The sequence below is a fragment of the Rana temporaria genome, chromosome 11, assembly GCF_905171775.1.
Source record: "Rana temporaria chromosome 11, aRanTem1.1, whole genome shotgun sequence".
NCBI lineage: Eukaryota > Metazoa > Chordata > Amphibia > Anura > Ranidae > Rana > Rana temporaria.
The window spans coordinates 30,813,497-30,839,353 of NC_053499.1; positions in this window are offsets into that span (position 1 = coordinate 30,813,497).

Consider the following 25,857-nt stretch of genomic DNA (forward strand, 5'->3'; position numbering starts at 1 on the left):
ATATATAAAATAAGCAGCATGGAGGCACACAAGTTTACAGAAGACCAACCACAACTGGAAGAACTGAACACGGTGTGCATTTTTTTCTTCCTCTAATCTATCACTAGACTTCTACTATGTGCACATGCAGATGCAGCAAATTATAATTTTTTTATATATATATATATATATATATATATATATAAAAGAAGGCCAGTATGGTGGCCTGAGTTTATGGGAGGAGCCCGGAGGGTATTTAAGCAGCCCACTCACACATGCTCTTTGTCGGTTCAGTGTGCGGTACTACACGTCACTGGGCCGACTCTTCCCAGCTCACCTCATGTCCGTGAGTCTGCGCATTCAATCGCATTCGACACCCTCCCGCCCTTCCCTTTTTCAGGGCACTTCTCAGCATATCCTTCTTCAATTAACTACCCATTACTTACCTTGGGTATGCCCCCTTTTCTTGGCATACTGACCAGACCACCAAGGCACACTTCAGGTCTATTTATGTTGTATGTCTTGTCGTGTGTTTATGTGATCCACATCTCTCTCTCAGAGGGTAACGACCATAAATATATATATACCGTATTTATCGGCGTATACCGCTCACTTTTTTGCCCTGAAAATCAGGTCAAAATCGTGGGTGTGCGATATATGCCGATACCCGCTTCCCGCGCCGAGATTGAACCACTGCGCCGGCATATACCAGGCGCAGTACACTCGGGTATAGTCGGGCAGGCTCGGCTCCTCTCGCGGTCACGTCCTTGACGTACAGGACGCACAGGACGTGACCACGAGAGGAGCCGAGCCTGCCCGACTATACCCGAGTGTACTGCGCTCGGTATATGCCGGCGCAGTGGTTCAAACTCAGCGCGGGAAGCGGGGAGGACACCACGATGGCCGCAGAAGGACGCCGGACCTGATGAGGAGGACACCACCGAAGCCGAAGACGGATGCCGGACCCGACGAGGCCGGCGATTTACGCCGCGCAAGACACCAAAACTGTAAGTACTAAAATGTTTTTTTTTACAGGAATGCGGGTCCACATTAGGGGTGCTCGCATTACGCTGGAGCGCGCAATACCCCGATAAATACGGTATATATATATAATGATATATTATAGCCTTTAGTTGAGCAGATTTTACAATATAGAAAAACCAAACCCAGCCAGAAATTCTCAAACTGAACTCAATACATGGAAACTAATGAATGGTTTCAGCAGTAAGCCCCTTCCTCTGTTTCATACTCTATAAACTTGAGTGAATTATGGCGCCACTACAAGGCAGGCGATATTCTACTTCCCCAACTATAAATTATTGTGACACAGGAAAACAAACTCTGCGGATAAAATGTAACATTTGAAGGTGGAGGGCATGGTACATGGCGACCTGTCCCCGCTTTGCTCTCAGCTACAAAGAGCCATCAGAAGAAGTATGTCAACAGAGTGCCTGTGAAGGAGAGAAATATAAAATATAAAATACTAAACGGTAAAGCATACTGTATATCTCTCTGTGGAAAAGAGGGACATCTTTAAATGCTGACATTTAAAAAAATAATACATGTCCTTGTCACAATACAGAATGTACTTCTAAGGCCACGTACACACGATCGGTCCATTCGATGAGAATGGTCTGATGGACCGGTTTCATCAGTCCAAACCGATCGTGTGTGGGACCCAAGGCGCGAATCCAGGAAGCTCCTGGGGATGTTCCTAAATAAGGTGTTATGGGGAAAAAAAATGTCTAATTGTGGTAGTGGGAGGCTAATTGTGCAATGATGTTAAATGGGTGGGGAGGGTGAAGGTCCACTTTAAGGACTTATAGTCCTCATCAGCAAAACGCAAATTAAATATACATAGGGTTGATGGCCATAGGAACACAGGCCGGATTCACGTAGAAGCGCGCATCTTTGTGCGGGCGTAACGTATCCTATTTACGTTACGCCTCCGCAACTTTGACAGGCAAGTGCCGTATTCTCAAACCAAAGTTGGGGCGGCGTAGCGTAAATAGGCCGGCGTAAGCCCGCCTAATTCAAATGTGGAAGATGTGGGCGTGTGTTATGTAAATTTAATGTGACCCCACGTATATGACGCTTTTTACGAACGGCGCATGCGCCGTCCGTGAAAGTATCCCAGTGCGCATTTTTTAAATTGGATATTTATTATAGCAAAAAGTAAAAAATATTGGGGCAGATCCACGTACCTTTGCGCCGGGCGCAGCGTATCTAAGATACGCTACGCCGCCATAACTTATCTTTTTTTCAAATCCTGAAAGAATTTGCGCCATAAGTTACGGCGGCGTAGTGTATCTCTGGCGGGGTAAGGGCGCGGAATTTAAATGGATGTAATGGGGGCATGTTTTATGTAAATACGTTGTGACCTGACGTAAACAACGTTTTTTTTTTAACTGCGCCGTCCGTGGGGGTATCCCAGTGCGCATGCTCGAAATTAAACCGGAACCAGCCAATGCTTACGACGGTGACGTCATTCTACACAAATTCCTATTCGCGAACGACGACGTCGTAAAAAATTCAAAATTGTACGCGGGAACGACGGCCATACTTAACATTGAGTACGCCTCATAATAGCAGCTTTAACTATACGCCGGAAAAAGCCGAACGAAAACGACGTAAAAAAATGCGCTGGCCGGACGTACGTTCGTGGATCGCCGTAACTAGCTCATTTGCATACTCGACACGGAATTCGACGGGAACGCCACCTAGCGGCCGCCGAAAAATTGCAGCTTAGATCCGACGGCGTACTCAGACGTACGCCTGTCGGATCTAGCCGAGATGCCGTCGTATCTTGTTTTGTGGATACCAAAACAAAGATACGACGCGCAAAATTTGAAATTACGCGGCGTATCAAGAGATACGCCGGCGTAATTTCTTTGAGGATCTGCCCCATTGTGTTTTTTCTCAAAATTGTCGCTCTTTTTTTGTTTATAGCGCAAAAACTAAAAACCGCACAGGCGATCAAATACCGCCAAAAGAAAGCTCTATTTGTGGGAAAAAAAGGACGTCAATTTTGTTTGGGAGCCATGTCGCACGACGGCGCAATTGTCAGTTTTTTTAACATCATTTTGGTAAATAAAATAAAAGTCTACATTCCCCAAGAATAGAAAAAAAAACCTGATAGAACACCTGGGTGTCATCCATCCCCGTCACAGAAAAAGTCATACTGAACATGGCATGTCGTTTACAGAGTTCCCTTTAACTAGTCAGGCTTAACCATAACCTAAGGTTCTGGAATGATACTGAGCAGGTCAGGTCAGAGTCAACAAGCTAATTGACCTGTGTTGGTCTTCTGCCATCCTCAAGCCTGAGAAGCACTTACCAGCTCTGTTCATCACTGGACAATAGTCTCCATGAGCTTCAAACTCATTTACAGGCCTAATACACTGATGATATATCTCACAAAAGTTATTACACCCCCTCACGTTTTTGTAAATATTTTATTATATCTTTTTGTGTGACAACACTGAAGAAATTACACTTTCCTACAATGTAAAGTAGCCATAACGGGGATCTGGGTATGTAAATACGCAAATACCCATTCTGACAATAGCTAGGAACAGTGATCTGTCTCCTCCTTCAGCCAGTCTCATCCTCCCACAGTTAGAAACACACATGAGGGAGCACAGTTAACCCCTTTATCGCCCCCTAGTGTTAGCCCCTTCCCTGCCAGGGACATTTACACAGTAATCAGTGCATTGTTTTAGCACTGATTGCTGTACAAATGTTAATGGTCCCAAAAAAAGTGTTAAAAGTGTTCAATCTGTCCGCTGCAATGTTGCAGATCGCTGCCATTACTAGTAAAAAAATAAAAATAAAATAAAAATTCCATAAATCTATCCCCTATTTTGTAGACGCTATAAATATGTACAAACCAATCAATATACGCTTATTGCGATTTTTTTAAATCGAGAATATGTAGAAGAATATATATTGGCCTAAACTGAATTATTTTATTTTTTTTTAAGTTTGGATATTTATTATATTTTCTAAATTGTTACTCTTTTTTGTTTATGGCACAAAAAATAAAAAAAACGCAAAGGTGATCAAATACCGCCAAAAGAAAGCTCTATTTCTGGGAAAAAAAGAACATCAATATTGTTTGGGTACAGCGTCACACAACTGCGTAATTGTCAGTTAAAGTGACGCAGTGCTGTATCGCAAAAAAATGACCTGGTCATTAAGGGGGCAAATCCTTACGGTCCTTAAGTGGTTAAAGTGGTTGTAAACCCTTACATACCACTTTCACCTACAGGTAAGCCTAGATTAAAGGGGTTGTAAAGAAAACATTTATTTTTTTTCATAATAAGCATCCTTTACCTGCAGACATTCCTCTTTTCACTTCCTCGTTGTTCGTTTTTGCTCAGAAGTTGCTCTATTTCTTCTCTGTTCTGTTCACTTCCTGCTTGTCTGATTTTACTCACCACCGTGATGGGAGGCTTTACTGCGGTGGTCAGTGGCGTGCTCGCCCCCTCCTGGGAACTACATCTGTGTGCAGGACGCTCTCTATGTGTTAGAGACTTCAAGGAGGTGTGAATTACTGGGCATGCCACAATGCATACTGGGAAATGTAGTTCTTACATGAACGAGCGCCAAAAACCAGGAAGTGAATGAGAGAACAGAACCTAGAATGCCGGAGGTGATATAGATGAAGGAATTTAATAGGTATTTACTTGTTTTTTACCAGAATCATTACACTATTCTGTCTGTTTACCTTGCAGACATAACTTTCTAGGCAAATTTTTTTTTCCTTTAGTGACCCTTTAAAGCGGATCTCCACTCTAAAGTGGAGTCCCGCTGATCGGCACCCTCCCCCCCTCCGGTGTCACATTTGACACCTTTCAGGGGGGAGGGGGGTGCAGATACCTGTCTACAGACAGGTATCTGCACCCACTTCCGGCCCTACGATACGGGCAAAGGACGGGTTTTTTCTCCGCTTCCTGTCCGTCCCCCGTTGTATGCTGGGAACACTCGGCTCCCAGCACACAGCGGGAGCCAATCGGCGGGCGCAGCGCGACTCGCGCATGCGCCATAGGGAACCGGGCAGTGAAGCCGGAGCGCTTCACTTCCTGGTTCCCTCACCGTGGATGGAGGGGGGAGCAGCAGGGTGACGAGCGATCGGCTCGTCATCTGCTGCGATCACCGCTGGACTCCAGGACAGGTAAGTGTCCTAATATTAAAAGTCAGCAGCTGCAGTATTTGTAGCTGCTGGCTTTTAATATATTTGTTTAGTGGCACATCCGCTTTAAGGCTTACCTGTAGGTGCTGGAAATATTTCCTAAACCTCCACGGCATATGCCAATTTCTTCTGCGCATGTGCTGGAGTTAGAAAGGGCACGCTGTGCCATTTGTTGGCATTCATGGTTCCCTCAATGAACTGTAGCCCCCCAGTGCCGGCAGCACTCATGTAGCCCCAGACCATGACACTCCCACCACCATGCTTGACTGTAGGCAAGACACACTTGTCTCTGTACTCCTCACCTGGTTGCTGCCACACACGCTTGACACCATCTGAACCAAATAAGATTATCTTGGTCTCATCAGACCACAGGACATGGTTCCAGTAATCCATATCGTTAGTCTTCTTGTCTTCAGCAAACTGTTTGTGGGCTTTCTTGTGCATCATCTTTAGAAGAGGCTTCCTTCTGGGATGACAGCCATGCAGACCAATTTGATGCCATGTGCAGTGTATGGTTGGAGAACTGACAGGCTGACCCCCCAACCCTTCAACCTCCAGCAATGCTGGCAGCACTCATACGTCTATTTCCCAAAGACAACCTCTGGATATGACGCTGAGCATGTGCACTTCTAAACGCCTCTACATGTTAGCCTATGTGTCCATGCACACATAGGGCTCATGCACACATGGCTTTAGAAACATGAGGACAAGGTGCTTTGGGGTGGGGGGAGGTGCCGGGCCCCCCTGCCCCAAAGCACCCACACCCCCATGTTGAGGGCATGTGGCCTGGTATGGTCCAGGATGATGGGGGCCCTCGCCCCCCATTTTCATGACCTGCCGGGCTCCATGCTCAGATATGGGTCTGGTATGGCTTTTGGCGGGGCCCCCATGGGGGTTCGCCCTTAACATACATACCAGACCGAAAATCCTGGGGGGAACCCACGCCGATTTTCTTTTCATTTTGGCGTGGGGTTCCTCTTCAAGATCCTCAGTGCACAAGTTGATCCGAATTCTGGTGCGATGTCTATTCAAATCAATGGGCTCTCATAGGGAACCATTGATTTTGAATAAACGCAGCTAAAAGCTAGTGTGGCTAAACGTGCATTAACGTCAATACAAAAGGCTATTAAAAGCATGTTTTTACAGCTGCTTTTTCCTGGCGTTGGTAATGGCTTTGCAGCTCTTTTGTTCTAACGCACTTGCTCCAGAGTTTAGTAAATGAAGTAAAGCTTCACTTTGTAAAAAAATACCCATTCACATTCAAGGAAAAAAACAACAACTTTTAGGCTTACAAAGGTACAGTGGTGTAGTGGTTAGCACTTCCACCTAGCAGCACTAATGTTGTTGGTTTGAATCCCAACCACAGTACTACCTGCCTGGAGTTTGCATGTTCTCCCTGCACCTGCATGGGTTTTCTCCAGGTACTCCGGTTTCCTCCCACACTCCAAAGAGATGCTGGTAAGTTAGCCACTTAAGACCCGGACCTTTAGGCAGCTAAAGGACCCGGCCAGGTTTTGTGATTCGGCACTGCGTCATTTAACAGACAATTGCGCGGTCGTGCGAAGTGGCTCCCAAACAAAATTGGCGTCCTTTCTTTCCCACAAATAGAGCTTTCTTTTGGTGGTATTTGATCACCTCTGCGGTTTTTATTTTTTGCTCTATAAACAAAAATAGAGCGACTATTTGCAATATTTTTTACTTTTTGCTATAATAAATATCCCCCAAAAACATATCAAAAATTTTTTCCCCTCAGTTTAGGCCTAAATACGTATTCTTCTACCTATTCTTGGTAAAAAAAATCGCAATAAGCGTTTATCGGTTGGTTTGCTCCAAATTTATAGCGTTTACAAAATAGGGGATAGTTTTATTACATTTTTATTAATTTTTTTTTTTTACTACTAATGGCGGCGATCAGCGATTTTTTTCGTGACTGCGACATTATGGCGGACACTTCGGACAATTTTGGCACATTTTTGGGACCATTGTCATTTTCACAGCAAAAAATGCATTTAAAATGCATTGTTTACTGTGAAAATGACAATTGCAGTTTGGGAGTTAACCACAAGGGGGCGCTGAAGCGGTTATGTATGACCTCATGTCTGTTTCTAACTGTAGGGGGGTGTGGCTGTAGGTGTGACGTCATCGATTGTGTATCCCTATAAAAGGGATCACAGGATCGATGCCGCCGCCACAGTGAAGAACGGGGAAGCTGTGTTTACATACGGCTCTCCCCGTTCTTCAGCTCCGGGGACCGATCCCGGGACTCCAGCGGCGATCGGGTCCACGGGTCACGTCCCGGCCTGTATGTGCATGTGCCCAGCCATGCCATTCTGCCGACGTAAATGTGCAGGAGGCGGTCCTTAAGTGGTTAATTGGATCCGGTCTAAATTGGCCCCAGTATGTGTATGTAAGTTACGGACCTTAGATTGTAAGCTACTTGAGGGCACAGACTGATGTGAATTATAAAATATATGTGTAGCGGCCTGCTCCTGTTGGACTGGCGCTGCTTTAAATTTAGAGGGGAGTCTGATAGCTGGATTCAGGTACATTGCCGCATCTTTGCGGCAGCGTAGCGCATCGTATTTACACTACGCCGCTGTAAGTTAGCTAGGCAAGTACTGTATTCACAAAGTACTTGCCTGCTAAGTTACGGCGGCGTAGCGCAAATGGGGCGGCGTAAGCGCGCCTAATTCAAATTAGGCTGAGGGGGCGTGTTTTATATTAATGGGGGGTGAACTGATGTGATTGACGTTTTTTACGAACGGCGCATGCGCCGTCCGTGTACATATCCCACTGTGCATTGCGGCAAAGTACGCCGCAAGGACGTATTGTTTTCGACGTGGATGTAAATTACGTCCAGCCCTATTCACGGACGACTTACGCAAACGACGTAAAATTTTCAAATTTCGACGCGGGAACGACGGCCATACTTAACATTACTAGTCCAGCTATTTGATGGAATAACTTTTTACGCCTGAAAATGCCTTACGTAAACGGTGTATCTTTACTGCGACGGGCGCACGTACGTTCGTGAATAGGCGTATCTATGCATTTACATATTCTACGCCAAACTCAACAGAAGCGCCACCTAGCGGCCAGCCTAAATATTGCACCCTAAGATACGACGGCGCAGTTTGAGAATACACTTAAACTTAGGACGGCGCAGATTCCGAGTTAGGTCGGCGTATCTACTGATACGCCGGCCTAACTCTTTCTGAATCTACCTATGAGTGTTAGTTGACTCAGACACATATAATTTGGGCTAAATTTGGCCTCTGTTCCAGCCGTGGCTGTGCTGGGAGTGACCACCGTTGTTAGCCTGGGGGTGTTGTTACCACCCCAGGCCAAAGGGTGGCTGAAGCTAAGTCGGGGTGATATTGGGTGTCTCCCCTCGGCAGCCAATCAGTGGGGGTTGATCGTCCCGCTGTGCATGCTGGGGAGGGGTACTTAAGGAACAGACGTAGTTAGACGGAGGTCGTCGATCTTTGGTCTGTCGTCCCACTACCTCGTGACCCTCCTGGCCGGGGGTGCGTGCTCCTGCAATCCTGGCTCCGGGACCACGTTGGTCCGGGGTTGTGATCTGTTTAAGTAGGCCCAGTAGTCAGACTGGGTCTGCGCTTTCGAGGTGATCCTGTGCTGTCCGTCCTGGAGGGAGGAAGCCGCTTGATGAAGGACCTATCTTGGAGAGGACCAAGCAAGAGGCTGGTACAGTATCTCGAGAGAGGCCTGGAAACTTCATCGAAGGATGCACCATATACTGAGATGCTTGATGGTGATCGCCCCTTTGTAATCAAGCTGAAAACATTTTTTTTTCTTTTTTTTAGTTTACCAAAAGTTAGTAACACTGGAGCTGTCTCTGAATTGCTGCAAACCATTCAATTAGCAAAGAAATCCATCATAGGCAAGATACTGCTAAGATGTATTGTTTCACATGCGCATTATTAGCGCCAACTGTTGGGTTGCACCTTATTTATTATTGTTATTATATTTATTAATATTTATATAGTCTCAACTGTTTTTGCAACACTTTACAATATAAAGGGAGACAGTACAGTAAAAATACATATCAATCAATACAAGAGGGTCACGAGGGCCCTGAGCCACCCCCATCAAGCAGGAGTTACTGAATCGGAAACAAGACATGCTTGACCACACTGAATACATTCACCTTAAATTGCTGTAATTGGTGTACAGTGTGTGTGGCAGGATAACCTCCCATGCTGAATGTTTGGTGGGATTGATTCAGAAGCGTGGAAAGCAGTGGTGGAGAACCTGCTAGAGTATGGATCTTCCAAAGGGCTGTGCATTACGTCACTCATTTTTCCTTATTAGAAAAGTCTAATAAGCTGTGTATTGTGACACTGCATCAGCAGGACTAGTAACGTCCAGATATCAACCCTTAGGCCCCTTTCACATTTGTGCGACTTGTCTTGCGACCTGGGACTGCAAAGTCGCATGACAAGTCATACCATGAATTCCAATGACGACCGTTCATATCTGTGCGACTTCAAGTCCCAGCCACTTCAAAGTAATCCCTGCACTGCTTTGGTCCAACTTTGGTTGCGACTTGAGGTCCGTAGACCTCAAGATTACACAGACTTTACTTCAAGTTGCATCAAAAACGCACAAATTTCAGGTCGTACAAGTGTGAAAGGGGCCTAAGGGCTCATGCACACCAGTCTGCACACGTTATGCTCCATATAATGTGCGTGCTGGTATGCATTGCGAAAGGAGCTGCCTGAGCTCATCCCTAATCACCAGGTATTATTTTAATGAAAGATGCAGATTAAAGCCTCATACACACGATCAGATTTTACAAAAAACTGGGAAAACTTATTGACTCAAGTATAAGCCTAGGGTGTCCATCTGCATGCCTCACTGTGCCCATGCCTCACTGTGCCCATGCCACACTGTGTCCATGTCTCACTGTGTCCATGTCTCACTGTGTCCATGACTAGACTGACGTTTAACATGGGAGTCTATGGAAGGGGTGCCCAGATTTGAAAAATCGGTGCTCCTCGGCCGTAGGTCCCCCAGACAACAAACTTTGCACACTTGTAGAGGAGAAATGGGGCTACATGTGTGCTAAGTTCCGGGTCCAGGGGACCTACGACTGGCCGGTACCGGGTCACCGGAGAAATTACCGTTTAACATGAGAGTCTATGGAAGGGGTGCCCAGATTTGAAAAATTGGTTCTCCCCAGCCATAGGTCCCCCAGACTCAAGTATAAGCCTAGGGTGTCCATCTGCATGCCTCACTGTGCCCATGCCTCACTGTGCCCATGCCACACTGTGTCCATGTCTCACTGTGTCCATGTCTCACTGTGTCCATGACTAGACTGACGTTTAACATGGGAGTCTATGGAAAGGGGTGCCCAGATTTGAAAAATCGGTGCTCCCCGGTCGTGGGTCCCCCAGACAACAAACTTTGCACACATGTAGAGGAGAAATGGGGCTACATGTGTGCCAAGTTTCGGGTCCAGGGGACCTACGACTGGCCAGTACCGGGTCACCGTAGAAATTATCGTTTAACATAGGAGTCTATGGAAGGGGTGCACCGGCTTTGAAAAATCGGTGCTCCCGGACAGCCGTAGGTCCCCTGGATAATAAACTTTGCACACTTGTAGAGGAAAAGTGGGGCCACATGTGTGCCAAGTTTGCGACTGGCTGTTACCGGGTCGCCAAAGTCCGGGAGATCAGGCGCAAAAGGTGACTCGAGTATAAGCCGAGGGGGGCATTTTCAGCACAAAATAATGTGCTGAAAAACTCGGCTTATACGCGAGTATATACGGTAAGTACCGTAAAAACTTGGATTGTGAGCAGAATTTGCTCCGAAAACATGCTTGTAATCCAAAGCACTCGTAAATCAAAGCTAAATTCCCCATAAGAAATAATAGAAACTTAGATGATTCGTTGCACAACCATTTATTCATAAGTCCTTCAGTTTATAGTCCATATAAAAAGATTATAGCAATGTGATAGGTTGTGTAACCATAAAATGTCCATCCACAAATGGAAGTCTCCACAAGGGGATTAGAAGCAAAATCCAGCAGGAGCTCCAGAGTATAAAAGAGACACCTCTTATGCCCTGTACACGCGATCGGTCAATCCGATGAGAACGGTCTGATGGATTTTTCCATCAGTTAACCGATGAAGCTGACTGATGGTCAGTCGTGCCTACACACAGATCTGGTGGATGTTGGAGACCTTGCGCTCCTCCACATTCCATTTGAAGATGCCCCACAGATGCTCAATAGGGTTTAGGTCTGGAGACAGCTTGGCCAGTCCATCACCTTTATCCTCAGCTTCTTTAGCAAGGCAGTGGTTGTCTTGGAGGTGTGTTTGGTGTCGTTATCATGTTGGAATACTGACCTGCAGCCCAGTCTCTGAAGGGAGGGGGTCATGATCTGCTTCAGTATGTCACAGTACATGTTGGCATTCTTGGTTCCCTCAATGAACTGTAGCTCCCCAGTGCCGGCAGCACTCATGTAGCCCCAGACCATGACACTCCCACCACCATGCTTGACTGTAGGCAAGACACACTTGTCTTTGTAATCCTCACCTGGTTACCGCCACACACGCTTGACACCATCTGAACCAAATAATTTCATCTTGGTCTCATCAGACCACAGGACATGGTTCCAGGAATCGATGCCCGGTGGCGATCGCGCCCGCCGTGCACCCGCACGGGAGTCACGGACGAGCGGGGGCGCGCACCCGCCCCCGCCCCTAGTGGCCGCTAAGAGAGCGGACGTCAATGTACGGGCTCTTGCCCAGGAGAGCCGACCTGCCGCCGTAGAATGACGGCGGCTGGTCGGCAAGCAGTTAATGGCTGTGTGCTGAGTTATTTTGAGGGGGCAGCAAATGTACACTGTTATACAAGCTGTACACTCACTACTTTACATTGAAAAGATATAATAAAATATTTACAAAAATGTAAGGGGTGTACTCACTTTTGTGAGATACTGTTTACATTTTGAAAATAGTGCAGCCTTGCCATTCAGGGCTGACTATATGTGCTGTTATTTGTTTGTATGTTCTCCCTGGCAGAGCAGAAATAGCCCAAAGTCAAGCTGTAACAGCCCCCATGACCTCTCTCTTGCCCGAGCTGAGAGGTAAATGAGACCCTGTCTGGACTGGAGGAGGATAAATCTGTGAATTAACAAAGCCTTTCCTTTTCTGATACATATTCAGCTACCAAATGTCAACATTTCCTGCAGACAGGAGTCTGCACACTGAAATATTACCATGTGTATGGCCAATCTAACTGGCAGACGCTGAGATAATGTAGAGTTCATACAACGATTAGAAGAATATTATATGAACAGTATACTATGAATCTTCTACAGTAGCCATAGCTGTATTTTGTCCAAATGATTCTAGGGATATCTCTTGGAAGTGAGCTTTGAAAAATGAGCTGTTAGTCTTTGTAAAGAAAATCATCATCAGGTTCTATAGAATGGGAGAAGGTCACTATGATTTTAATTACAGGTTGCACTGCCATCTAGTGGAATATTTGGTGATTGCAACAGTCTCTAACCAGTATGTCAAATTATTCCATTAAAGCGGGAGTTCACCCAATTCGTTTTTTTTTTATCTTTTCCCCTTAGCTTCATGCTTGTTTTGTCTAGGGGAATCGGCTATTTGTTTTAAAATATGAGCCGTACTTACCGTTTTCGAGATGCATCTTCTCCGTCGGCTTCCGGGTATGGGCTGCGGGAGCGGGCGTTCCTTCTTGATTGACAGTCTTCCGAGAGGCTTCCGACGGTCGCATCCATCGCGTCACTCGTAGCCGAAAGAAGCCGAACGTCGGTGCGGCTCTATACTGCGCCTGCGCACCGACGTTCGGCTTCTTTCGGAAAATCGTGATGCGATGGATGCGACCGTCGGAAGCCTCTCGGAAGACTGTCAATCAAGAAGGAACGCCCAGTCCCGCAGCCCATACCCGGAAGCGGCGGAGAAGATGCATCTCGTAAACGGTAAGTACAGGTCATATTTTAAAACAACTAGCCGATTCCCCTAGACAAAACGAGCATTCATCTAAGGGTAAAATGTGTTCTCTATGGGTGAACCTCCGCTTTAAAGCGGTTGTATACCCGCAATTGTTTTTTTTGTTTTTTTTACACCTGAAAAGTAAAAGCCATAATGAGCTAGTATGCAATGCATACTAGCTCAATTATTAAATACTTACCTTAAAACAAGGTGTGGGGAACTTACCTGGTCCACGCCGAGCGAGATGTCATCTTGCTCTGGTGTGTCTTCCGGGTATCGGCGCTCCAGCACTGTGATTGGCTGGAGCGGCGATGTCGTCATGCGCGCGGGAGATTTAATTCCGGCAAGGGCCGGTGATCTGCCAATATGGTTCCGGCTATCGTGAAAGTTCCTGCGCAGGCGCAATCTGATCTGCCGAGATGGTTCTGGCTAACGGGAAAGTTCCTTCAAGGACTGCGCAAGCGCAAACTTGCCGACGGAAATCTCCGAACCTCGGCCGGCATCCAGGGCGACGTGGATTTTGAGGAAAGTGGCCAGTCGGCCTCACGTCCTCGCTTCGCTCGGACGGCTCGCTCGGCCTCCTGGCTCTTTTTTTAACATCCTCCAATCCACGGGGATGTTAAAGAATGAGCCTGGATGGTTCGGAGATTTCCGTCGGCAAGTTTGCGCCTGCGCAGTCCTTGAAGGAACTTTCCCGTTAGGGGAACCTTAAGGACAAGTCACCGCCGGCGGCTGGCCGTTTAGCTGAGGATCCTCCCTGCGCATGCGCCGCTGCAATCAGCGGTGCATTGCGAGGGGAATGTCTCCTAAACCGTAGAGGTTTAGGAGATATTCTCTATACCTACATGTAAGCCTTATTATAGGCTTACCTGTAGGTAAAAGTTTTAAAAAAGGGTATACAACCGCTTTAATGAAGGAAAAGTGAAATAAACTAAATTCAAGGACAACTGGCAACTTATTTTATAGGCTGTAATCCATACCAGACCCTTATCTGAGCAAGCAGCTTGGCAGGTCAGGAAAGGGAGGGGAGGGGAGGGGAGGAACAAGCCCCCCCCCCCTTCTGAACTATACCAGTCTGCATGCCCTCAACATGGCTCTTCACCCCCCCCCCCCCAAAGTTTCTTGCCCCCATGTTGATGGGGACAAGGGCCTCTTTCTGACAACCCTGGCCGGTGGTTGTTGGGGTCTGCGGGTGGGGGGTTTATCGGAATCTAGAAGCACCCTTTAACAAGGGGGCCCCCAGATCCCGGGCCCCCCCCCCCCATGTGACAGCTGATGACTCATTGGTTGTTAAGGACGTGGCGGACCCCTACTTAGCAACCAGCTATATATTGTGTTTGAAGTTCAGTTCAGACATCTGTATCCGTTTTTGATCCGTTAAAAAAAAACATGACTGGTCCCTCCCTCCTGCCGAGTCTCCCCACAGCAAGCAGCTTGCTATGGGGCACCCGAGCCGAGCCGCTGCTCTGTGTACCCATTCGGACACGAAGCCGCGGTTTGGTCCCACCCCCTCTCTCTCCTCATTGGCTCACTGACTTTGATTGACAGCATCAGGAGCCAGTGGCCCTGCGCTGCCATCTCAGCCAATGGGAAGGAAGAGTCCCGGGCAGGATTAGTGGGTCCTCGGGAGACCCAGACATCTATCACCTCCACCTCTGGGGTATCTGACACAAAGACCAGCTTCCCTTAGCAATCAGCTATATACAGTGTTTGAAGTTCAGTTCAATCACGTTTTTTTTTGTTAAACGGATGTCAGCGGACATGAAAATAAATGTAAAAATTTATGTTTTTGATTCGTTTTTTTACAACAACAAAAAAAAATGTGACTGAACTGAACTAAATAATGAAACGTCCGTGTAAAACCAGTAAGTAAGTGATTTGGGGTTACATATACTTTCATTTGTGCTGTGTGAAAAAACTCCCCCCCCCCCCCCCCACGACCTTCATTTCATTCACTGAGCCATCCCAGCACCTGTGACAGCAACTGTCTCCAATCTACATGGTGGACTGACTCCAGCACAGCCAGCATCTGTGTCCAATTACTGAGATATATGGAAGACAATCTGACACTGGCAGCAGTGAAAGAATGCACATCATTTACACAAGGTTAAAGGGGATTTTTCTTCCTCTGCTTTTCTCCTATCAGGTTCAAATTTGGCAATCACATTAAAATACCATTGTATATCTCACTCCACTGTAATGACTGTCCTGGAACATAATATAGAAAGTTTAAATGATGTTATGCTCAGTTTTCAACTTGAGTTTAAAGGAAAACGGCATCAAACACTGATATTGTGAATGTAGCTGGCAGAATGCTGGCCTGATTTCCCTATCAACACAGTCAGTGCTGGGGGAATCCCTCCCATGGAGCTATTGTGTTCTCCCAAGAGGGGTGCCGGGGGTTGGGAGAGCCAGGGCCGATCCTAGGGTCACATGCGCCTGGGTGCAGAAATATTTCTGGTGCCCCACATGGGTGTGGTCATTTTACTAACTCCTCCCCATTTACCACCAATGCCCCAGGACTGTCAGTGTGAAAAGGGCTCTTGGTACATCTCATTGTACATCACATCTGTAGCTGGACTACTGAGGCGCAGGAAGGGACAGGGGCTGTGTATCCTATGCAATCTATCATGCCATAAAACATCTAGAGCAGGGGCAGCCCAGAGCACATGTAAAGGAATGCTGGGGATGCCATCCTCCTGCACACAGCACACAGCACACCGAACACTGTGACTCACCTTGGTTCTATCTCTGTGCAGCCCGAGATAGAAATGGGAGGGGGAGGCATTCCAACTGGAGTTGGTGGAGACATTGCGGGATCCAAGACTCCCAGTGTGAGGAATTCACTCCTGCACATCAGCACTCAGCAGCCACTGAAAACTAGAACCCTTGTGTCAGGAAGAGGAGCGTCCCCTCCCCCGTGCACTGCCAGGCTGGACGGCTGGACGGCTGCCCTATGCCCACACATCAGTTCTGGACGGACACACACCTATGCTTAGAACACTAGTGATAGGCGGCACTAGTGATAGATCAACCTGGGTACACTCAGCCTGCCCATACATGGTGGGAATCCCAGCCGGTCTCTGCGAATCATCTTTGGCCGGCTTTAGGGATGTATTTATAAAATAAAATAAAAAATCTGCATATCAATTCAACCATTTAAAGGACCTTTGCCTATCTGTACCAGCCTTGTGGTTTTAGACTCCAGCACTTGAGCACAAAAAGTGGAGTTGTCCTTTAACCACTTGCTTACTGGGCACTTAAACACCCCTCCTGCCCAGACCAATTTTCAGCTTTCAGCACTGATGCACTTTGAATGACAATGGCGCAGGCATGCAACACTGTACCCAAATTACATTTTTATATTTTTTCCCCACAAATATAGCTTTCTTTAGGTGGTATTTGATCACCTCTGCATTTTTTTTTTTTTTTTTTTAAATGAAAAAGACCGATTAAATTTTTTTAATTTTTTTTTATATTTTGTTATAAAATTTTGCAAACGGGTAATTTTTCTCCTTCATTGATGTAGGCTGGTGAGGCTGTACTGATGGGCACTGATAGGCTGCACTGATGGGCACTGATGGGCTGCATTCATGGGCACGATAAGGCAGCACTGGTGGGCGGCACTGGTGGGCACTGAGAGGTGGCCCTGATAGGCGGCACTGGTGGGCACTGATAGGCGGCACTGATAGGTGGCACTGAAGGGCATTGATAGGTGGCACTGGTGGGCACTGAGAAGTGGCACTAATAGGTAGCATTGATAGGGGGCTCTGATAGGTGGCAGTGATGGGCACTGATAGGTGGCAGTGATGGGCACTGATGAGTGGCAGTGATGGGCACTGATCAGTTACACTGATAGGCAGCATTACTAGGTGGCACTGATTGGCATCACAGGTGGGAATTTATAGGTGGCACTTGTGGGCATTGATAGGTGGCACTGTGGGCATTGATAGGTGGCACTGCGGGCATTGATAGGTGGCACTGTGGGCACTACCAGGTGGCAATGGCAGGTGGCACTGGGAGGGCAGTATTTTTGGGCACAGAGGAGGCAGATGTCCCTTGTAAACAAGGTGTAAGTGTGAAGAGAAAAAACAATTATTACCAATCCTTTGTTTACATCATGTGATCAGCTGTCATTGGCTGACAGCTGATCACATGGTAAGGGGCTGGGACCGGCCCCTTACACGGATCTGTGATCCACCGAGTCTCAGTGAGAGAAGTAGTCAGTGGAGAAGTTCCCCTTTACATTACCTATTAGTGGAGAAGAGTCCCCTTATGTTAGTGGTCAGTGGAGAAGAGTCCCCTTATGTTAGTGGTCAGTGGAGAAGAGCCCCTTATGTTAGTAGTCAGTGGAGAAGTTCCCCTTTACATTACCTATTAGTGGAGAAGAGTCCCCTTATGTTAGTGGTCAGTGTAAAAGTTATCCCTCACGTAAGCTGTCAGTGGAGAAGAGCCTGCATATATATGTTAGTGTTAGTGAAGAAGTCCCCCTTAAATTAGCTGTTAGTGGAGAAGAGCTCAACTATGTTTGTGGTCAGTGACGATGTTCCCTGTACACTATCTGTCAGTGGAGAAGAGCCCCTTATGTTAGTGGTCAGTGGAGAAGTTCCCCTTTACATTATCTGTAAGTGCAGAAGAGCCCCCTTGTATAAGTGGTCAGGGGAGAAGTTCCCTCTTAGCTGTCAGTGGAGAAGAGTTCAACTATGTTAATGGTCAGTGACGATGTTCACCGTACATTATCTGTCAGTGGGGAAGAGCACCCTTGTGTTAGTAGTCAGTGGAAATGTTCTCCCTCACGTAAGCTGTCAGTGGAGAAGAGCCTCCATTTGTTAGTGGTTAGTAAAGGGTCATGGTCAATGACGATGTTTACCATACACTATCTGTCAGTGGAGAAGAGCACCCTTGTGTTAGTGGTCAGTGGAGAAGAGCCCCTTATGTTAGTGGTCAGTGGAAAAGTTTTCCCTCATATAAGCTGTCAGTGGAGAAGAGCCTCCATATGTTTGTGCAGGGATCTTCAAACTACGGCCCTCCAGTTGTTCAGGAACTACAATTCCCATCATGCCTAATCATGTCTGTGAATGTCAGTGTGTTACAATACCTCATGGGACGTGTAGTTCTGCAACAGCTGGAGGGCCGTAGTTTGAGGATAGTCAAGGAGTTCAGCCTTACATTTGCTGTCAGTGGAGAATAACTCCCTTTTTGTTAGTGGTCAGTGAAGAAGACACCCTTATATTAGTGGTCAGTGAAGAAGACCCCCTTATATTAGTGGTCAGTGAAGAAGATCCCCTTATATTAGTGGTCAGTGAAGAAGAACCCCTTATATTAGTGGTCAGTGAAGAAGATCCCCTTATATTAGTGGTCAGTGAAGAAGACACCCTTATATTAGTGGTCAGTGAAGAAGATCCCCTTATATTAGTGGTCAGTGAAGAAGACCCCCTTATATTAGTGGTCAGTGAAGAAGACCCCCTTATATTAGTTGTCAGTGAAGAAGAGCCCCTTATATTAGTGGTCAGTGAAGAAGATCCCCTTATATTAGTTGTCAGTGAAGAAGAGCCCCTTATATTAGTGGTCAGTGAAGAAGATCCCCTTATATTAGTTGTCAGTGAAGAAGAGCCCCTTATATTAGTGGTCAGTGAAGAAGACCCCCTTATATTAGTGGTCAGTGAAGAAGACCCCCTTATATTAGTGGTCAGTGAAGAAGACCCCCTTATATTAGTGGTCAGTGAAGAAGACTCCCTTATATTAGTTGTCAGTGAAGAAGAGCCCCTTATATTAGTGGTCAGTGAAGAAGACCCCCTTATATTAGTGGTCAGTGAAGAAGACCCCCTTATATTAGTGGTCAGTGAAGAAGATCCCCTTATATTAGTGGTCAGTGAAGAAGATCCCCTTATATTAGTGGTCAGTGAAGAAGACCCCCTTATATTAGTTGTCAGTGAAGAAGAGCCCCTTATATTAGTGGTCAGTGAAGAAGATCCCCTTATATTAGTTGTCAGTGAAGAAGAGCCCCTTATATTAGTGGTCAGTGAAGAAGATCCCCTTATATTAGTTGTCAGTGAAGAAGAGCCCCTTATATTAGTGGTCAGTGAAGAAGACCCCCTTATATTAGTTGTCAGTGAAGAGAGCCCTTATATTAGTGGTCAGTGAAGAAGACCCCCTTATATTAGTGGTCAGTGAAGAAGACCCCCTTATATTAGTGGTCAGTGAAGAAGACCCCCTTATATTAGTGGTCAGTGAAGAAGACTCCCTTATATTAGTTGTCAGTGAAGAAGAGCCCCTTATATTAGTGGTCAGTGAAGAAGACCCCCTTATATTAGTGGTCAGTAAAGAAGACCCCCTTATATTAGTGGTCAGTGAAGAAGACCCCCTTATATTAGTGGTCAGTGAAGAAGACCCCCTTATATTAGTGGTCAGTGAAGAAGACCCCCTTATATTAGGTGTCAGTGAAGAAGACCTCCTTATATTAGTGGTCAGTGAAGAAGAGCCCCTTATATTAGTGGTCAGTGAAGAAGACCCCCTTATATTAGTGGTCAGTGAAGAAGACCTCCTTATATTAGTGGTCAGTGAAGAAGACCCCCTTATATCAGTGGTCAGTGAAGAAGAGCCCCTTATATCAGTGGTCAGTGAAGAAGAGCCCCTTATATCAGTGGTCAGTGAAGAAGACCCCCTTATATTAGTTGTCAGTGAAGAAGAGCCCCTTATATTAGTGGTCAGTGAAGAAGAGCCCCTTATATTAGTGGTCAGTGAAGAAGACCCCCTTATATCAGTGGTCAGTGAAGAAGAGCCCCTTATATCAGTGGTCAGTGAAGAAGAGCCCCTTATATTAGTGGTCAGTGAAGAAGAGCCCCTTATATTAGTGGTCAGTGAAGAAGAGCCCCTTATATTAGTGGTCAGTGAAGAAGAGCCCCTTATATTAGTGGTCAGTGAAGAAGACCCCCTTATATTAGTGGTCAGTGAAGAAGGCCCCCTTATATTAGTGGTCAGTGAAGAAGGACCCCCTTATATTAATGGTCAGTGAAGAAGAGCCCCTTATAATAGTGGTCAGTGAAGAAGAGCCCCTTATATTAGTGGTCAGTGAAGAAGAGCCCCTTATATTAGTGGTCAGGCAGAAGGGCTACTTATGTTTGTAGTCAGTGGTGAAGATCCCCCTTACCTTAGCTGTTAGTGAAGAATAGTCCCCTTATGTTAGTGGTCAGCTGAAGAAAAAAAATGGCACTTTGGTCATCAGAGAGTTGCTCCTTCTAGGTTGGAGGCCCGTATTAAAGTGACTCCTTATGTTAGTCACCCATGGTGAATTGTCCCCCTTTTTTGTAGCATGTAGGTGCTCTTTGAAGTAAATTACCTTTATACATCCCTCTGAACACAGACAGCAGAAAGTCTTGCCATATTATAACATGCACTTAGCAGAATACAGCCGTTTTTGTTTAGTCTGATTGACATTATCATGACAGCCGATTAACAAAGACAGAGATTGTAAAAGTCATAAAAGTCATTCTGCATAACCTGTTTTAATTCATGGTGACAGGATGAAGGGATTTTTCACAAACGCTTTATCAGGTCACCTCACCCTTTTAAATCTCTGACACATGTGAAAGATGAACCTTAAATAGCCACCTTTCAGGCACTAGATAAATGGTGTAGACACATCCATGGTCTTGGAGGCTGCTGGTCAATAGAAGAGACTTTCAACATATGCAACTCATTAGGCCCCGGCCTTCTCTTCCCCACAAACCGTATGTCTTCCCCGAGGTACCTCTCTCACTTCTACAGGTTTCTCCCAAATACAGGCGGTCCCCGTGTTACAAACAAGATCCTGGGCCAGATTCAGAAAGAAGATACGACGGCGTATCTCCGGATACGCCGTCGTATCTCTGAGTGCGGGCCGTCGTATCTATGCGACTGATTCATAGAATCAGTTACGCATAGATTTCCCTAAGATCCGATCGGCGTAAGTGTCTTACACCGTCGTATCTTAGGCTGCATTTACGCTGGCCGCTAGGTGGCGCTTCCGTATATTTACGTGAGGAATATGCAAATGAGCTAGATACGCCGATTCAGAAACGTACGTCCGGCCGGCGCATTGTTTTACGTTGTTTACGTTAGGCTTTTTCCGGCGTAAAGTTACCCCTGCTATATGAGGCGTAGCTAATGTTAAGTATGGACGTCGTTCCCGCGTCAAGTTTTTAAAATTTTACGTTGTTTGCGTAAGTCGTTTGCGAATAGGGCTGTACGTAAGTTACGTTCACGTCTAAAGCATTGATGATTTGCGGCGTAATGTCGAGCAAAAAACTTCAAATACGCGGGGGTCACAGTTAATATACATAAAACACGCCCACATCATCCACATTTGAATTAGGCGGGCTTACGCCGACACACATACGTTACGCCGCCGTAACTAAGGGCGCAATTGGTTTCTGAATACGGAACTTGCGCCCTAATTTATGGCGGCGTAACGTATCTGAGATACGTTACGCCCCACCTAAAGATACTCCAAAGTATCTGAATCCGGCCCCGGGTCTGTAGGTTTTGTTCTTAAAGCGCAAGTCCATCCAATTTTTTTTTACTGCAGCTGCTGACATTTAAAAAAATGGACACTCATCTGTCCAGTGCGCCCACGATATCGGCAGCCGAGGCTGAGCAATCGCTCGTCTCTCGACCGACCCCGCCGCCATCCTCGGTGAGGGAATAAGGAAGTGAAGTGTTACAGCTTCACTGCCCGGTTCCCTACTGCGCACGCGCGAGTGGAGCGGCCCGTCCTCACTGGTCCCCGCTCTCTCCTGGGAACAGTCTGTTTCCCAGGAGACAGTAGGGGGGGGACAGGAAGTGGCATGACTCCCACAGAAGTCTATGCCAAGAAGTGGGTGCAAATACCTGGGGGGGGGGGGGCCAAAAAGCGAAAGTTCAATTTTTTGGTGGAACTCCGCTTTAAGTTGAATTTGTATGTAAGTTGGATTGCTTAGAAATAGGTTGGCAGATGATGGACTTTAGAGGCGTATTTTAGATTAAAAATTATGTAAATTTATTAGAAGAGAAACATACAAAGTAATTAAAAACATACATAACAGAATGGCCCTTCCTAGAAGGGCCAAAGAACACAGAAATGAATAATTGAATAAATAATAATAATTAATAATGGGGGATGCTATCTGGGCCCCTGGGGACCACCAGGCCCCTTACAGGGAAGCAGGGGGTGGGGGCGCTGCAAATTGAGAAGCGGAGAGGGGGCTTTGGGTGCTGACAAAATAAAAATGGGGGATGCCATCCGGGATCCTACTGCCTGTACCCCCCTGATGGCTGCCCTGGGTGGATCATTACCTTTTCTAACAAACCTTGAATCCAGAAACATAGACAGTGGCAAGCAGATCCCCAGACAGCAAGCAATTGTGCTGTAAGTTTGAAAAGGACTTGATAAGCTATTGCTAGACTTGCCAGGCTTTACAAGTTTGTTGCACAATTGTAGCAAGTCCGCATTGCATGATTCCAGATCAACTTTCTTTTGCAAAGATTATGCAAGTCTGCTGCAAGTTCTGGTTCAGTATGTTGTGCAATAGAGAGATTGTATATGATCAGGGGCATGCCAACTTAGTTTTAGCACCATATCCCTAAATTTAATAGATGAATAGGGAGAGGATTGGGGATTTGTTAGGTGCAAATAAGTTGCAATAATATCAAATATAATATTTAAAAGTTTTTTATTTTAAAGAATTTTTTTTTTTGGTAAAACATAACAATAACAAAAGTACTGTTTAACACAATGTTACGAAGACAGCACTAATAGGTAGACTTCCCAACATGTTTTGCCTATATATCAGGCTTCTCAGGGGTGTCACGTCACCTGTGGCCAAATGACAAGTGCACCCCGTAGGGATCAGGGATGCACCTCAGAGTAGTGAACCCTATAGCCGACTGCTGCTATCTGAGAGAAAGCGTGAATGCAAGATCGCCCAGGGAGCGGAGTCTAAGACCCAGCTTTGTGTTCACCAGAGCCTCTAGTGGTGAGGATGGCCTTTGCCGCAGCTGGGCCCAGGTCGCGACCCCTGGGACCCCCTAGGTCGCGCTCCACAGAGAGAGAGGGGAAGCAGCAAACAGGACAAATGGAAGTGATGGGTAAGCCGAGGTCAGGGCTACAGCCAGACAGGGTAACCAAGAGACAGGCAAAAGGTCAAAGGCACAGGCAAACTGGAGAAGTCAGGGACGAGCCAAAAACGGTACACAGAGAGGTAAGTAGCACACTGCAGACAAACAACACTGTTGAACAGCACTGCAGGCCTGTAGTGCAACAGTTAATATAGACTTCCTGGGATGGCCTGGGTGGGGCCATACAGGAAGTAAAGGAGATAAGAAGGTAACCAGAACAGAGTCGGACCTCTTAATGGACAGATGGAAGCAGGTAAGCTGCCAGACTATTGCATATCCATGACAAGGGGATGCTGTCCAGTTAGATAGATAGAAGGTACAAGCCTATTAAAAAGTATTAAAAGTCTATTCAGTCACATGAACAGTACATTGTGAACATGGGAATGTACTGTTCATGTGATTGAATAGACTTTTAATACTTTTCTGTAATTTAATACAATTATTTATTTTTGTATTCAAACTGTACTCAGAACTTGGTTTCTCTTTGTGGCACCGTGATACTCCCACTACCCTCTACCCTCTACCCTCTCTTTCAAATAATCTAAGGGATGAGGTACCATATTCAATTTAGGACAATCGACCCACTAATTGCCTACTGTACTTGCCAATTGTTATGTTTAACAAAAAAAATAATGTTTTTCAAAATAAAAAAAAAAATAAACTTTTAAATATTATATTTGATTTTATTGAAACTTATTTTGCACCAAAAAAATCCCCAAGTCTCTCCCTCTTCATCTTTTAAATCTAGGGATGTGGTGCTAATACTAAGTTGCATACCGTGATCATAAAAAATCTCTCTATTGCACAGCATAACTGAACCAGAACTTGCAGCAGATTTGCAGAATCTTGCAAAGAAAGTTGATCTGGAGTCATGCAATGCAGACTTGCAATTGTGCAACAAACTTGTAAAGTCTAGCAATAGCTTATGTGTTTTTCAAAATAAAAAAAACTTTTAAATATGATATTTGCTATTATTGCAACTTATTTTGCACCTAAAAAATCCCCAATCCACTCCCTATTCATCTATGTTGTGCAATAGTGGATCCACCACATGGATGGCACTGTGGCTGAATTTCCATGCTGTAGACTTGCAGAGCTATTGCTGTAGACCTCACCACTGCAACTTTGCTCTTGCTAGAGACTTGCCACGCAAATTTGCTACAAATTGGAAAAGTGTCAACTAGAACTTGTGCTTCAAGTGCTCTGCAAGTGTAAAACTTGTCAGTGAGAATGTGCAGCAAGTTAACAGACTTACAATTCACTCTTGCTATCTGGGTCCTCTTCTGACTTGTTAAAACTGCATTTTCTGTTTGATTCTTTTTTAACTCACTAGTGCCCAGGATGGAATGTGAAAGCGAGAGGTCATCCTGGAAAAGACATGATTAAAGGAGAGATTCAGCATGTGACAAAATGTTACATGCATTTTATTGATGACTCTGGGAAGGGTCAAGCATGATCTGGCATTTTCTTCCCGCTGGTCACCAGTCAGTGCTCCTCTGGAATGTCAGCTTGTAGTTCAGGGAGATACAGCTTCAGGCATCAGATTGATGATGTTAACCAGCAGACCTTAGCATTTCCTCAGTCCAGCAGCAGGCGCCTGTAACAGCTCACTTCCCCAGTGGGTCAACTGCAAGGAGGGCATATCAGACACAATTTCTCTCATTAATTGCTGACTTGTCTAGTGATGGACTTTGTAAGGTGGAGCCAATTACCATCCTTGTTTTCAATGTTGAGCAACCAACTTGACCAAACCAACAGTTAATTTTGAGTTCTTAATACTTGTTTATGGTATGCCAATGATCGGGTAGTTTCCTCCTGGCATCTTCTCCTCCTTGCAACAGATCCTGGCTCCTGTCCCCATCCACATTCAATTGTTCTTATTCCAAAGAATAAGAACATCACGGGCCAGATCCACAAAAAACCTGACGTAACTTAAAAAAATCCAATTAAGTTACACTGCCTTAAAGTTTCTTACCTAAAGTGCCTGATCCACAAAGCACTTACCTAGAAATTTCAGGCTGTGTAACTAAAATTCCGCCGCGCAAGGCGTTCCTATTCAAATGGGGCGAGTCCCATTTAATGAGGCGCGCTCCGCGCCGGCCGTACTGCGCATGCGCGCCGGCCGTACTGCGCATGCGCGAAGTTACGTTACGCCCGAGTTTTGAGGATCGCGACGGCTTAAAGTTGCGTCGGGGATAAAAAAAATGACAGCGGCATGCATTCCTGAGGGAGAACTCCATGCCCATTTTCAAAGAAAAAAACGGCATGGGTTCCCCCCCCAGGAGCATACCAGGCCCTTAGGTCTGGCATGGGTTGTAAGGAGACCCCCCCACGCCGAAAAAATTGACGTAGGGGGTCCCCCTACAATCCATACCAGACCCGTATCCAAAGGCAACGCTACCCGGCCAGCCAGGAAGGGAGTGGGGACGAGCGAGCGCCCCCCCCCCCTCCTGAGCCGTGCCAGGCCGCATGCCCTCAACATGGGGGGGTTGGGTGCTCTGGGGCAGGGGGGCGCACTGCGGGCCCCCCCCACCCCAGAGCACCCTGTCCCCATGTTGA